The 13,772-nt window shown below is 38.5% G+C and overlaps 1 long non-coding RNA gene and 1 pseudogene across 2 annotated transcripts in view; one reads left to right on the top strand and one right to left on the bottom strand.

The window, feature by feature from the left end:
• Nucleotides 1–13,772, bottom strand: part of LOC144616896 (uncharacterized) — a 40,678-nt gene that overhangs the window by 18,899 nt on the left and 8,007 nt on the right. The gene's annotated exons all lie outside the window — the stretch shown is intronic.
• Nucleotides 11,525–12,756, top strand: LOC132681375 (homeobox protein NANOG-like; annotated as a pseudogene).

The following is a 13,772-nucleotide window of genomic DNA, read 5'->3' as shown; positions in this document are numbered from 1 at the left end:
TCACAATCCCAGATTTTAAACTATACTACAAAGCTGTAATAATCACAACATTATGGTACTGGCCTAAACATAGAAACATCAATGTAAGAGAATAGAGAGCCCAGAAATACGCCAACATGTATATGGTCAATTAATCTATGACAAACGAAGCAAGGATATCCAATGGGGAAAAGACAGTGTCTCCAATAAATGGTGTTGGAAAAACTGGACAGCTACAAGTAAAAAACTAAAACAACCATTTTCTTACACCACTTACCAAAATAAGCTCAAAATGGATTAAAGACCTAAACACAGGAGACAAAACCATGAAAATCTTAAAAGAAAACATAGGAAATAAACTCTTAGCCATCATTCTTATCAATATTTTTTGGCTGTCTCTCCTTTGGCAAGGGCAACAAGAGCAAAAATAAACTACTGGGACTACATCAAACAAAAAAATCCCTTTTGCACAGAGAAAGAAGCCATCAACAAAACAATAAGGCAGCCTACTGAATAGGAGAAGATAACTGCAAATGATATATCCAATGAGGGGTTAATATCCAAATATATAAAGAACTCATACAACTGAACACTGAAAAGCAAACAATGTGATTAAAAAACTATTCAGAGGACCTGAATAGTTATTTTTCCAAATGACATCTACAGAAAGCCAACATACACATGAAAAGATGCTCAACATCACCAATTATCAGGGAAATGCAAATCAAAACCACAGTGAAGAATCACTTCACACTGATCAGAATGGCTACTATTAAAAAGATAAGAAATAACAAATGTTGGCAAAGACGTGGAGAAAAGAGAACCCTTACGCACTACTGGAGGGAATGCAAAATGGCGCAGCCATTATGAAAAACAGTATGGAGGTTCCTCAAAAAATTAAAATTAGAATTACCATATGATCCAGTGATTCCACTTCTCAGTATTTATCCAGAGAAAACAAAAACACTAAATCCAAATATATATGCTTCCCTATGTCTACTGCAGCATTTTCAAAAGCTAAAATATAGAAACAACCCAAGTGTCCATCAATAGATGAATGGACATAGAAGATGTGGTGTGTGTGGGGTATGTGTATGTGTACATATACATCCACAATGAAATATTATTCAGCCATAAAAAAATAAAGAATGAAATCTTAACCACTTGTCATAACATGGATAGACGTAGCAGGTATATTATGCTAAGTGAAAAAAGTCAGAGAATGACAAATACCACATGATTCCACTTATATGTAGAATGTAAAAAACAAAACACATGAACAAATGGACTCATAAATACAGAGAACAAACTTGTGGTTGCCAGAGGGGAGTGGAATGGCAAGAGGGTGAGAGGGGTGATGAGGAAAAAGCTGAAGGGGACTAAGAGGTACAAACTTCCAGTTATAAAGTAAGTAATGGGATCAAAAGTACAGCATAAGGAATATAGTCAATACCAAAATAGGGGTGCACGGATGGCTCAGCCAGTTAAGCGTCCGACTTCAGCTCAGGTCATAATCTCACCATTTGTGGGTCCGAGCTCCACATCAGGCTCTGTGCTGACAGCTCAGAGCCTGGAGCCTGCTTCAGATTCTGTGCCTCCCTCTCTATCTCTCTCTCTGCCCTTCCCCTGCTCATGCTCTGTCTCTCTCTCAAAAATAAATAAACATTTTAAAAAATTAAAAACAAAATAATACCAAAGTAACTGGTTGACCATTTCATAATATATTTAAATATTGAATCATTACTTGGTACACTTCAAACTAATACAAGATTGCATGTCAACTATACTTCAATTTAAAAAAAGTTTTTAAGTTGCAGATACAAAACTAACAACAAAAGAACAGAAATCAGCTGTTTCTCTACACTAACAATGAAATATCTAAAAAATAAATAGAGAATAAAGAGGGGAGCCTGGGTGGCTCAATCAGTTGGGCTTCCGACTCTTGGTTTCAGCTCAGGTCATGACCTCAGGGTTCATGAGTTCAAGCCCCACATCAGGCTCCGGGCTGATAGCACAGAGCCAGCTTGGGATTCTTTGTCTCCCTCTCTCTCTGCCCCTCCCCCACTTGCTCTCTATCTCTATCAAAATAAATTTTAAAAGCTTAAAAATATTACAAAAAACTTTTAAAAAAGAAAACAATCTCATTTACAAGTGCATCAAAACCAATAAAAGATAAAGGAATAACTGTAACCATGGAGGTGTAAGATCTAGACACTGAAAACTATAAAACTATGATGAAAGAAACTTAATTAAACACAAATGAATGAAAAGATAATCTGTGTTTATAGACTGGAAGAATTAATACTGTCAAAATGTCCATACTACTCAAAGCCATAGAGTCAATGCAATCTCTATCAGAATTCCAGTGATAATTATCACAGAAAAAGAAAAGGCAATTCTAAAATTTGTATGGAACCACTAAAGACACCTAAAAGCCAAAGCAATCCTGACAAAGAAGACAAAGCTAGAGAGTTCCCACTTCCTGATTTCAAACTATACTACAGAGCGATAGTAACCAAAATGGGATGGTACTGGCATGAAAATAGACACATTGACAAATGGAACTAAATGAAGAGTCTAGGCATACACCTCGCATATAGAGGCAACTAATATTTGACAAAGGAGTCAAGAATATTCAGTAAGGGGAAAAAAGTCTCTTCAAAATGGTGCTGGGAAAACCTGGATAACTGTGTTCAGAATAATGAAACTGACCCTGATCTTACATTACTCATAAAAATTAACTCAAAATGGATTAAAGACTTAAACATATGACTTGAAAATGTAAAAGTCCTAGAAGAAAACACACGGATAAAAATTCTTGGCAACAATCTTCTGGATAGGACACCAAAGTGGAAGCAACAAAAGCAAAAATTAGTAAGTGGAATACGAAACTAAAAACTTCTATACAGAAAAAAAAAATCAACAAAATGAAAAGTCAACCTACTAAATGGTAGAAAATATTTGCAAATCATGTGTCTCATAAGGGGTTAATACCCCAAATATGCAAAGAACTCACAACTCAGTAGCAAAAACCAATCTGATTAAAAGATGCACAGAGGATCTGAAGAGTTTTCTAAAAGTAACATACAAATGGCTAGACATATGAACAGGTGCTCAACATCACTAATCAGGAAAATGCAAATCAAAATCACAATGAGACATCACCTCAGGGAATGTAAAATGGGGCAGCCACTATGGAAAACAGTATGAAGTTTCCTCAAAAAAATAGAAACAAAACTTCCACATGATCCATCAATTCCACTGCTGGGTATTTATCCAAAGGAAATGAAATTAGTTTCTCAACAAGATATCTGCATCCCTATGTTCACTGCAGCATTATTTTCAGTAGCCAAGACATGAAAAAAACCTAACCATCCATCGAATGGATGAATGGTTAAAGATGTGTGTGTGTCAGTGTGTGTGTGTGTATAAATATTATTCAGCTGTAAAAAAGAAATCCTACCATTTTTAACATGGATGGACCTTGAAGATGTTAAGCTAAGTGAAATAATTACATCAGAAAAAGACAAAGACCGTATGATCCACAAATATGTAGAACTTAAAAAAAAAAAAACACCTAGATACAGAGAACAGATTGGTGGTTGCCAGTCTGTGGGGCAGGGGGGTTAGTAGGAGGTCAAAATGGGTAAAGGTGGTTAAAGGGTACAAACTTCCAGCTGTAAGTCCTAGGGACGTACAGTAATGAGCACAACATGGTGACTATAGCTAACAATATTGTATATTCGAGAGAGTATCTTACAAATTATCATCACAAGAAAAAAATTATAACCGTGTGGTGATGGATGTTGACTTATTGTGGTGATCATTTTGCAAAACACACATATATCATTGTTGTACCTGTAAAACTAATACAATACTGTATGTCATTAAAAAAAAAAAAAACTTATGTAGGAGTAAAAGCAAAGCGAAGTAGTCTAGATGCTTAAGAGGTTCTTTTCATGGTCTGACCTCTGCTTTACTCCATCACCTTCTAAACTATCACCTTCTCATGACCAAGATACCTTCCCTGCTATTGCTATTTCCCAGCATATGATATGGTCTCTCTTGTCATCACACTCTTCTACCCCTGCCCCTCTCTTGACTTGATTCACTCCAACTTGTCCTTCAAGACTTACTCTTAATTCCTCTAAAGGTCACCCCTACCCATGCTGAGTCAGATGATTCTCTTCTGTAATGCTTTGGCATCCCTAACTTAACTTTTTGGTCCTCTCACTACTTGGCTATAATCTTTGAATTACCTTTCTTCTGTATGAGACTGTGAGTTTTGCAGCTGTAAGAACAGTATCTTATTTATTTCTGTGCCTTCACTGACTAATACAGAGACTGAAACAGACTCAACTTAGGTTTGTTGAACTAAATGGCAAGGAGAAATTATTGACTAAAAAAATACAGTTGATTTCTAACTTAATTTAAAATATTTATAGCTGAATGGGGCACCTGGGTGGCACAGTCGGTTAAGCATCTGATACTTGATCTTGGTTCAGGTCATGATCTCACAGTTAGTGAGTTGGAGCCCCATTATCAGGCTCTGCCCTGATGGTGTGGAGCCTACTGGGGATTCTATCTCCTTCCCTCTGCCCCTCCCCTGCTTATGCATGCGCTCTCTTCTCTCTCTCTCATAATAAGTAAACTTAAATTTTTTTTAATATATTTATAGTTTAACGAGACCAGTTTTCTGACTGTATATTCTTGGTGGGATATATTCAAGAACAAAGGAAAGCAAATACATATTTGGTTTCAGTAGTGATATTGTAATTCTCAAAGCATTTTGCACTTTATAGGATACGAATAAGAAATATTGGGGCGCCTGGGTGACTCAGTTGGTTAAGTGTCCCGCTTCGGCTCAGATCATGATCTCGCGGTTTCTGAGCTCAAGACCCGCATCGGGCTCTGTGCTGACAGCTCGGGGCCTGGAGCCTGATTCAGATTCTGTGTCTCCCTCTCTCTCTGCCCCTCCCCTGTTCATGCTCTGTCTCTGTCTCTCAATAATAAATAAACGTTAAAAAAAATAAAAAAAAAAAAAGAAATATATTGATGCCACCAAGGAAGAGGGTTTTCAGTGTGCGAGAAGGAAGATACAAATATGAATGGGAGGAGGTGGGGAAAAATCAAATGTTAGTAAATTTCAACTGGATATGAACTCATGGTTTTTAAAATACAGTTTTTAGTAACACTGAGCACACCCAGCTTCTCAATCTTGGTTTCTAAGGCTGAAAACCTAAATGAAAAACAAAACAAAACAGGGATCCTCATATAAACAGCTACTTTCAGATCTGGCACAATAAAATAAGAAATGAGCCTAGTATATAAGCCTAATGGGACATGTCAAAAGGATGCAGCTCAGGTGCCAGGGTGGCTCAGTCAGTTAAGCATCTGACTCTTGATTTCGGCTCAGGTCATGATCTCACAGTTCATGATATTGAGCCCAGCTTTGGGTTCTGAGATGAGAGCACAGAGCCTGCTTGGGATTCTCTCTCTCCCCCTCTCTCTGCTCCTCCCCCACTCGTGCTCTCTCCCCAAATAAATAAGTAAACTTTTTTTTTTTTTAAAGGATGCAACTTATGGGAATGCAAGCTGGTGCAGCCACTCTGGAAAACAGTAGGGAGGTTACTCAAAAAACTAAAAACAGAACTACCCTATGACCCAGAAATTGCACTACTAGGTATTTATCCAAGGGATACAGGTATGCTGTTTCGAAGGGACACATGCACCCCCATGTTTATAGCATCACTATCAACAATAGCCAAAGTATGGAAAGGGCCCAAATGTCCATTAACGGATGAATGGATAAAGAAGATGTGGTGTATATATACAATGGAGTATTACTCAGCAATCAAAAAGAATGAAGTCTTGCCATTTGCAACTACATGGATGGAACTGGAGGGTATTATGCTAAGTGAAATTAGTCAGTCAGAGAAAGACAAATATCATATGACTTTACTCATATGAGGACTTCAAGAGACAAAACACATGAACACAAGGGAAGGGAAACAAAAATAATATAAAAACAGGGAGAAGGATAGAACATAAGAGACTCTTAAATATGGAGAACAAACAGAGGGTTACTGGAAGCGGTGTGGGAGGGGGGATGGGCTAAAAGGGTAAGGGCACTAAGGAATCTACTCCTGAAATCATTGTTGCACTATATGCTAATTTTGATGTAAATTTAGAAAAATTACATTAAAAAGATAAATAATAAAATAAAATAAAACAAAACAAAACAAAATAAAATAAATTAATTAAATAAAGGATGCAGCTTAACAGGGCTCCTACAGAATAAATTTGGGGCAATTTGATCAGTAAGTGGGATAACGACATTATCATGCTGAATAAAAAAAAACCCATGAATCCACAGTGATTACAAGAGGGCAGAGAATGAGAAAAGGAAAGCTGTTTTTTACAAACGAATATCAGCTAATAAACTAATAAATATAGAAATGGGGATCTAATTAAAACACATCATTTTGGGACACCTGGGTGGTTCAGTTGGTTGAGGGTCCAACTTGAGCTCAGGTCATGATCTCACAATTCATGAGTTCAAGCCCTGCGTCGGGCTCTGTGCTGGCATCTCAGAACCTGGAGCCTGCTTCAGATTCTGTGTCTCCCTCTTTCTCTGCCCCTCCCCCACTCATGCTCTCTCCCTCTCTCTCAAAAATCAGTAAACATTAAAAAAAAATTAAAAACACATCACTTCATGAACCCCAGTGTAATAACAAGACCAGGCAAAAAATCCTCATTGATGCTGAAACCACTGTGAAATGTTGGGGAAAAGGATACTCTCATGGTCACAGAGCATCACTCTAGAGATTACTCATAAATACAAAGGGAAACCATTATCTTCCAGTGAAGGTCTGTTGTCATTTTTAAAAAAGTGATCACATGTAGTATCAACAATACTAGGACAGCCTGAAATGATGTCCCTCTTGATGTGATGCAGTAAGAAGCACACATTATATATAATATACATCATAAATATCCCTCTCACCAAATGGTGAACATAAAACAGTTATGTAACACAGCAGGTTTGATCTCTTCGTAAAAGTTTTAGGTCATGAAAAACAAAAGCAGGGGTAGACTAAATTAGACCAGATTAAAACAGACTAAAAGCAATACGTAAACTCTGATCCAATTTAAAAAACAAATAACAAAAGAAAAAATAGCTATCAAAGTCATTTTTGAGATGAGAGAAATTTGAGTATGGACTATATAGTCATGATACTGAATTAATGTTCATTTTAAAAGACAGGATATTGGGATTACTTAGAAAAATGTTGTTCTTGTAAAGCCGATATGGAGAATTCGTGTTCAAATGGAAAGGAAAAAAAAAGAGAAAGGGCGGCAATATTGCAAAATATTAACAATTGGTGAAACTACAAAAAAGATAGATGGCTGTTCATTGTACTTTTCCACAGATTAGAAATTTTCAAATATAAGTTGGTAAAATATTTCTAAGTTTGTATATTTTTTGGTTTGGCTTCATTTCATTTTTATATTTTACCTTGATTTCCTTCTTTTGCAGTTCATTCCAGCCTTTCAATGGCAATTCAGCCCACACTAATTGACCAACAGTGTTAAGAATTATTTAAGCAATTATATAATTTCCAGAAGAGGGCAGCAAAGTAAAAATTTTCTTTAATAAAGGATGATCTTGGTGTTAACTTTACCAATTATTTGAACATTTGCCTCTAGGTCACCTCTCTCTCATAAATAAAGCAGTTGTGTCAGTGTGCCTCTGAGAAAATTAAAAAGCTCAAAAGGCAATCACTGAGACTTCTATTTTTTCAATCTAAAATCTAGACTCAATGTTTATTGTCTGACAGGACATTCCTATTTTCCCATTCTGACAGACAGCTACAACCAAGGAGAAGGTGTATCAAGACACTTGGTAACTTCTTTGCTGATCTCCTGTTCTGAAGACCACCCAGCTCCTAGCTGGCCATTCAAGCTCCCACCCATCCATCCACCATCTATTTACCCACCGATCTAGCTTCCTAAACTACTTCTACATGCTAATGCTCTGAACCTTCAATGACCACCAACCACGTAATGCCTCAAATCTCAATATTTCCAATGATCTTAGTCTGCCTAAAAACTTTACTTCCTACCATTCCTAATGCAATTGTTTGCTGTACTCAGATCATTGTAGTCTTGCTCTGTGAACCCATTGTGTTCAATCCCATCTCTGTACCTTTGCTCATGCCAGTGGTTCTCAAACTTCTTGAACTCATAGTTTGGTCTGAGAAGTGTTGAGAACCAATATTCAAAGCTGCCACAACCAACTATGTACTACACAATTCTATGGGGCATCATTCACACTGCAGTCCTAAAAGAGTTGTGTATTTATTACAATTACTTTCCACTAGATGGCAGTAAAGTGGCTGAAGGAAGAAGTGGCTTTTGCTTAAAAAAAAAAGTGTCTTTTGCTAATCCACACAAAGACTAGCAGAGATCATTTTTTTCTTCTGCTTTTAATGAAATATGTTAGGTCCTATGGCACAAAATAACTTCAAAATATTCTGTGTCTAATTTTATCAATATGCCATACATTACTGTAATTCATAGAATGGGCATTAACTCCAATGAAATGTCCTTCCTCAAAATTTTGCATCACAGTTTGTAGTTCTAACACTCATTCTAAAACATTTTTGTCTTCAGACTCTATTACACTTTTGAAAATTACCAAGAGTCCCCAAGGGACTCTTTATATGGGATATATCCATTGATATTTCCAGACTCGTTTATATGGGATATATCCATTGATATTTCCTGTATCACATGAAAACTGATGTTTTAAAATATTTACTTATTAATTAAAAATAAAAATTCAAAATCTATTACATCTTAATGTGGATGACATACCTTTATAAAAAACAGTTAATCCATTTTCCCCATAAGTAGTGAGAAGAATGACATTTTTTCTATTTTTGCAAAGGTATTTTCTTTCTGGCTTAATAAAAGAACTGGATTCTTGAGACAGGGGAAGCTAGCAGAGTAGGGGGGAACCTAAGCTCACCTTTCCTCATGAACAAATCTAGATAACTATCAAATGATCCTAAATACCCCAGAAATCAACCTGAAGACTGGCAAAACAAACTCCACAACTAAAGGGAGAGGCCACATCGAAGAAGACAGCAAGTACCTAGACAGGTCTGGGAGAGAAATACATTGTGGCCACTGCAGTGAGGAGGGAGCTGTGGCCACAGAGAAAAGCAAGAGACAAACACAGAGGGGAGCCCACAGGGGAAAACAAATCCCCAGAGCAATTGGCTAAGAAAGCAAGAGGGCCCAAATTGCTTGAGTTCTTGCACCCAGTTGTGCTTAAAGCCTACAGTTTTAAAGGTCAGCTTGGCTCTGGGAAAGCTTGGAGGATATCGGGCTACTCTTGAAGAAAAGGCAGGTCAAATACTCTGTAGACTCAGGACATGGAAACAGTTATCTGAAAAGAACCTGGGGCACACATGGTGAGGTTAGTTGTTGCTCATCTCAGAGCATGTCACAGAGAGGGAGTATTCACAGACAGACCCCTTCTGGAAGAAAAGAACTCGCAGGCACCATTTCCCACCCTGTCCCTCACCATAAGCACGGGACCACCTGTAGGAACCAGCACAGACACTTGCTACCTAACTTGCTTACACCAAGGCCCACACCCCCACACTCTGGTGGAGGCGTCCTTTCCTGTCACGCTTGCCTCAGTCCCAACATGGCAGGCCCTTCCCAGACCAGCCCAAACCCATGCTCACACCTCATCTCCTGACATGGGAGTTTGGGGGACCCTTGGTTCTGGCAGCAGTGGCACAGTGGTGACAGGTCTCACATCACAAGCAGACCAGAAGACACCTAGGTAAAACTCACCACATCCAGGCCAAGGACCAAACACTGCCCACAACAGAGAGGCTCTGCAGACTACTGGCCTGAGAGATAAAGCAGCCAAGACACAACAGCAAAGCAAGCACACGCTGCATACAATGGAGATAGTCTAGAAACCACCAGGCCCAGGGGAATAGGTGATACTATACTTATGCACCTCCTCTTCATAAAACCATTACTCTCAAGAACAAGAGGTATAGCTGACTTTACTAGCATACAGAAGCAGGCACAAAGACTTAGACAAAATGACAAGACAGAGGAATTTCTTTTTGGGGGGCAGGGGGAGAGGGCGAAAGTAAGCAAGGGGCAGAGAAAGAGAGGGAATCCCAGGAAAAGCAGAGAGAGAGAGACAGAGAGAGAGAGAAGTGGGGCTTGCCAGAACCAGGGCTCGTGTTCACCTGAAGCGGGGCTTGTGCTCACCCAATGTGAGACTCGAACTCACAAACGGTGAGATCATGACCTGAGCTGAAATCTGATGTTTAATGATTGAGCCACTCAGGCACCAGAAGAATTTCACCTAAATCAAAGAACAAGACAAGGCCATGGCCAGGGATCTAAGCGAAACAGATATAAGTACACACCTGATGGAGAATTTAAAGCAATGATCATAAGAATACTCACTTGACTTGAGAAAAGAGTGGAGGACACCAGCGAGACCATTAACATACAGATATGGAATAACATAGCACAGATAAAGGGCTCAATAAAAAACAGAAACATGCTTGATGGAATAAACAGCAGGCTGGAAGAAGCAGAGAAACAAATTAGTGACCTAAAAGACACAGTAATTAAAGTAATCAAGCTGAACAAAAGAAAGAGGAAGAATTATGCAAAACAAGAATTCACTTATGGAACTCAGTGACTCCATCAAACAGAGCAGCACTCATATTACAGGAGAAGAAGAGAAAAGAAGAAGAAAGAGAAAAGAGGGCACAGAATTTATTTGAAGAAATAATAGCTGGAAAATTCCCTAACCTGGGGAAGGAAATTGACATCCAGATCCAGGAGACACAGAGAACTCCCAAAAATTACAAAAGCAGATGCACACCAAGACATATTGTAATAAAAATGGCAAAATATAGTGATAAAAATATATTATAAAAACAATGAAAACACTAATTTGAAAGGATATATGCACCCCTGTTTATTGCAGCATTATTTACAATAGCCAAGTTATGGAAGGAGCCCAAGTGTCCATCGATAGAAGAATGGATAAAGAAGTTATATATATGCAATGGAAGATTATCAGCCATTAAAAAAGAATGAAATCTTGCCATTTGCAACAACGTGGATGGAGCTACAGAGTATTATGCTAAGCAAAATAAGTCCATCAAAGAAAGACAAATCCCATACGATTTCACTCATGTGTAATTTAAAAAACGAAACAGATGAATGTGGGGTGGGGAGAAGAGAGAGAAGCAAAGATTCTGTTTAAGAATCATAAAACAGATTCTTAACTATAGACAACAAACTGGGGGTTGCTGGAGGGGAGGTAGGCGGGGGTATGGGTCAAATGGATGATAGGTATTAAGTAGGGCACTTGTGATGAGCACTGGGAATTGGTGAATCACTAAATTCTATGCCTGAAACTAATATTACACTATAAGGTAACTAGATGGAATTTCAATAAAAAGTTGAGTGTTTTGGTAAATTGAGTTGGTTGACGCTTAGCTATTTCAGTGGTGACGCCACTTCATTCTTTCTGATACTCTTACCTCTGGAGATCTTCATATTTCTCTAAGTTCTTCCATCTAAATACATAAGCCTGTATCTCCCTCTTTTTTTTCTCTCTACCCTCTACTCAGCAACATGAGTGTCGATCCAGCTCAGCCCCAATGCCCACTTTGCCCCAAAGCACCCAATTCTAGGGACTCTTCTCCAATGCCTGAGGTTTATGGGCCTGAAGGAAATTATGCATCCTTGCAAATGTCATCTGCTGAGACCCCACACACAGAGACCATCTCTCCTCTTCCTTCCTCCATGGATCTGCTTGTTCAGTACAGGCCCAATACTTCCACCAGTCCCAGAGTAAAAGTACTACCCACTTCTACAGAGAAGATCACAGGGAAGAAGGAAGATACAGCTCAGGGCAACAAACAGAAGATCAGAACCATTTTATCTCAAACCCAGCTGTATGTACTCAATGAGAGATTTCAGACACAGAAATACCTCAGTCTCTAGCAGATGCAAGAACTTTCCAACATTCTGAACCTTAGCTCTAAGCAGTTTAAGACCTGGTTCCAAAACCAGAGAATGAAATGTAAGAGATGGCAGAAAAACAACTGGCCAAAGAATAACAACAGGGTGACTCAGCTCTCCAGAATACCCAGACTTCTATTCCTATCACCAGGGATACCTGATGAACACTTCCGGAAACCTTCCAATATGGAGCAACCATTACTGGAACAGTCAGACCTGGTACCCCCAAGCCTGCAACAGCCAGGCCTGGAACAATCAGCTCCACGACTGTGGAGAGGAATCCCTGCAGCCCAGATCCAGTTCCAGCAAAATTCTGTCAGCGATTTGGAGTCCATCTTAGAAACCGCTGGAGGGGGCAGCTGGGTGGCTCAGTAGGTTAAGCATCCAATTTCGGCTCAGGTCATGATCTCACAGTTCATGGGTTGGAGCCTTGTGTCGGGTTCTGTGCGGACAGCTCGGAGCCTGGAGCCTGCTTCGGATTCTGTGTCTCCCTCTGTCTCTGCTCCTCCCCCACTCACACTCTGTCTCTCCCTCTCAAAAATAAATAAACATTAAGACAGACAGAAAGACAAAAACTAACTGCTGGGGAAAGCCATAGTGTAATACAGCAAACCACTAAGTATTTTAGTACTCAGGAAACAATAGATTTATTCCCAAATTACTCTGAACATACAGCCTGAAGATGTGTGACGATGAATATATCAATCTCAATGTGGGTGGTGGCTGTATTACTTCTCCTAGGATTTGTCTTTTACGGTCTGTATCTCTTCCTTGATATTGTTTTTCATTATGCTTATTCTGTCAATCAAGGGGGTATGGTTGCAGTCTAATCAAAGAGGATTCCGTAGCTTTGGCTGCTATAGACAACATGCTAAAAGATGTTTCTGGCTATATATAACTAGATACAATACTAAATTGGACATCTTTAGGCTCCAGAATTCAACCTCAAGAATGGGAAGTAAAAATACAAAGACATGTGATGAAGGATTATTTGTATTTTCTGAGATTGTGAGGCTTGTTAACAACTTCAACTGTTATGGTGATGGGTTAAGTTATAATGTGCATCACTGATTTACTCTGCCCCCTGTGCTGGTTTAATTACAACTCCTAGCTTGTTCATTATCCAGTACTTGTAGAAAGCTGAGGGCCAGCTTGGCTGGTGGTTTATAGGTTTGAGTACAAATAAATACCCACTTTATCTTTAAAATACATACATACATACATAGAAACAAAAAGAACAGAAGGTCTCAAATCATTGATGTAAGGTTCTACTAATCAAGCTGGAAAAGGAAGAGTAAAACCAAAGTAAGTAGAATGTATAATAGAGAACAGAAATTAATAAAATGGAAAATAGACAAACAAAAGAGAACATTAAGACAAAAGCTGTTTCTTTGGAGAAAAAACCCGAGTTACAAAGATGAAGAAAAAGGAAAAAAAAATCACCAAAATCAGGAATGAAAGTGGGGTTCTTACTACAGATCATATATAAGACTATATTTATGAACAACTTTATGTCAGAAGTTTGACAGCATAAATAAACAAATTTCACGAAGAACCTTTTATCAAACTTGAAACAAAATGAAACAGAAATTTTCAAGAGTGCTTCATCTTTCAAGGAAATTGAATTCAGGAGGAGGGATCAAGATGGCAAAGTAAGAAGATCCTGAGCTCACTTCCTCCCATGGACATACCAAAATCTACAACTA

Source organism: Panthera onca, chromosome A1 (assembly GCF_046562875.1).
Source record: "Panthera onca isolate mPanOnc1 chromosome A1, mPanOnc1 haplotype 2, whole genome shotgun sequence".
NCBI lineage: Eukaryota > Metazoa > Chordata > Mammalia > Carnivora > Felidae > Panthera > Panthera onca.
Note: the sequence above shows the minus strand (reverse complement) of the source record. Positions and strands in the feature narration are given on the sequence as shown.